General features: G+C 52.8%; 1 long non-coding RNA gene across 1 annotated transcript; it reads left to right on the top strand.

The window, feature by feature from the left end:
• Positions 1-1,322: 1,322 nt before the first annotated feature.
• Positions 1,323-1,819, top strand: LOC115248274 (uncharacterized). The gene is made up of 3 exons (XR_003887206.1): positions 1,323-1,333; positions 1,579-1,654; positions 1,743-1,819. It is a non-coding gene; the product is annotated as an uncharacterized lncRNA (long non-coding RNA).
• The last annotated feature ends 469 nt before the right edge of the window (positions 1,820-2,288 follow it).

Here is a 2,288-nt window from a genome sequence, read left to right as displayed (position 1 = left end):
AGGGGACGGACCTCAAACACGACTCCTGCCACGACACAAGAGGGGACGGTCCTCAACCACGACTCCTGCCACGACACAAGAGGGGACGGCCCTCAAACAGGACTCCTGCCACGACACAAGAGGGGACGGACCTCAAACACGACTCCTGCCACGATACAAGAGGGGACGGCCCTCAAACACGACTCCTGCCACGACACAAGAGGGGACGGCCCTCAAACACGACTCCTGCCACGACACAAGAGGGGACGGACCTCAAACACGACTCCTGCCACGATACAAGAGGGGACGGACCTCAAACACGACTCCTGCCACGACACAAGAGGGGACGGCCCTCAAACACGACTCCTGCCACGACACAAGAGGGGACGGCCCTCAAACAGGACTCCTGCCACGACACAAGAGGGGACGGCCCTCAAACAGGACTCCTGCCACGACACAAGAGGGGACGGACCTCAACCACGACTCCTGCAACGACACAAGAGGGCACGGCCCTCAAACACGACTCCTGCCACGACACAAGAGGGGACGGACCTCAAACACGACTCCTGCCATGACACAAGAGGGGACGGACCTCAACCACGACTCCTGCCACAACACAGGAGGGGACGGCCCTCAAACACGACTCCTGCCATGACACAAGAGGGGACGGACCTCAAACACGACTCCTGCCACGACACAAGAGGGGACGGCCCTCAAACACGACTCCTGCCACGACACAGGAGGGGACGGACCTCAAACACGACTCCTGCCACGAGACAAGAGGGGACGGTCTCATATTTCATAACGGCAGGAGTCCAAGCAGAACAGCCCTGCTGACCTTGACCCCGACACCTCTTCCTGTTGTTGAGGACAGGGTGATGCTGCCCTCACTTGAGCTTTGCTTCTTGGTCAAAAGGTGGATTTTTTTGCGTTGGATTTATTCCCTCCTGGTGAGAAAACAAACTGTCTGCTCAACACATCTGTTATTTAAATGAGTATTTCATAAAAGCAACATAAATTAAAACAGGAGCCAAAACCAGGACATAGGGAAGAAGAGGAAGAACCAACCGTGCATATGTATATTAGTATAGACATACGTGTCTGTGATGCTTGTGTCAGTGCCCCCCAGGCGGATCAAGACAGCAGGCCACAGGCAACACAGAGACCAGGACCTCCAATCACCTGTCCATTCACAGCCCGTCCCCAGGATGGGACAGCAAAGGACAACCGGCGGAGTACCCAGAGCCGGGGCCACATGCCAGGTGATCATGGGCAGCCCACCCCCAATCCCCCCCAGAAGCCAGGCCCAAGACCCACCAGAGAGGGGCTGTGTCCCTCCACCGCTGACTTCTTGGTGAGTGAGGGAACAATTTCAACAGAGACTCTAGTTTATCTTAGGATGTGTGTGTGTGTGTGTGTGTGTGTGTGTGTGTGTGTGTGTGTGTGTGTGTGTGTGTGTGTGTGTGTGTGTGTGTGTCAAATAAAGCCACCAACCATTTAACCTGGAACAAAGTGTCCAGTCCTTCGTAAATGTCAGGTTAAAAATCAATGTGACTTCCTGTCGTCTCCTCTTTTATGTGTGTCTGATCATCCATCCAGCTTTCTCTGGAGAACAGCAGCATGGAAACTCCTCCTCACACATAAATGAAATCCATTCCTGACTCGTGCCAACAAGGTCAAGAGAGCACAATTCCCGTGTTAAGCTGAGGTGATGAAGGTTCCCACACTGGAAGTAACTCTGTTCATCTATCTTTGATGAACAGGAACAGCTGGAACAAGCTTTGCTCCTGACTGGGTGGGCCACCACGCAAGGTCTCGACTCTGCAGACCTGGACCATCCCCACCAAGGACGGCACTGCTACAGGCTGATGGAAGGGAGCCTGAAGTTTGTGGCGGTGACCCAGATGTCAGTCACTGCTTTCTTTAAAAGTTCTGGTGGCTCCAGCCAACCCTGCCACCATCTGAGCTGCCCCGTTCTGGTTCTGTCATCACTACCGAGACGATGTTGAAGACTGCGCAAAAAATAGGGTCTTAATTCCATGGGTGACCACCAGTTGTGTGCAGCTGTTGTGACCTAGCGTGACTGTATTCATCAGGATTTTCAGCCTCATCAGGCGTCACAGATACCTCAGTGGACGACGGCTCCTGTCAAATATCGGCCTTTTGAAATGTTACTCTGCTTGTTCATCAGACACAAAAACAGAACAGGTTCTTTCCCATTTGGTTCTTGCAAATTTGAGAGCAGCCTTTGATACAATGATCACAACATTTTAATTGACCTGAAAATGAGCTTGTATCAAGGACATTTT

This window comes from Takifugu rubripes, unplaced genomic scaffold (assembly GCF_901000725.2).
Source record: "Takifugu rubripes unplaced genomic scaffold, fTakRub1.2, whole genome shotgun sequence".
NCBI lineage: Eukaryota > Metazoa > Chordata > Actinopteri > Tetraodontiformes > Tetraodontidae > Takifugu > Takifugu rubripes.
This window is presented reverse-complemented; position numbering and strand designations above follow the sequence as displayed.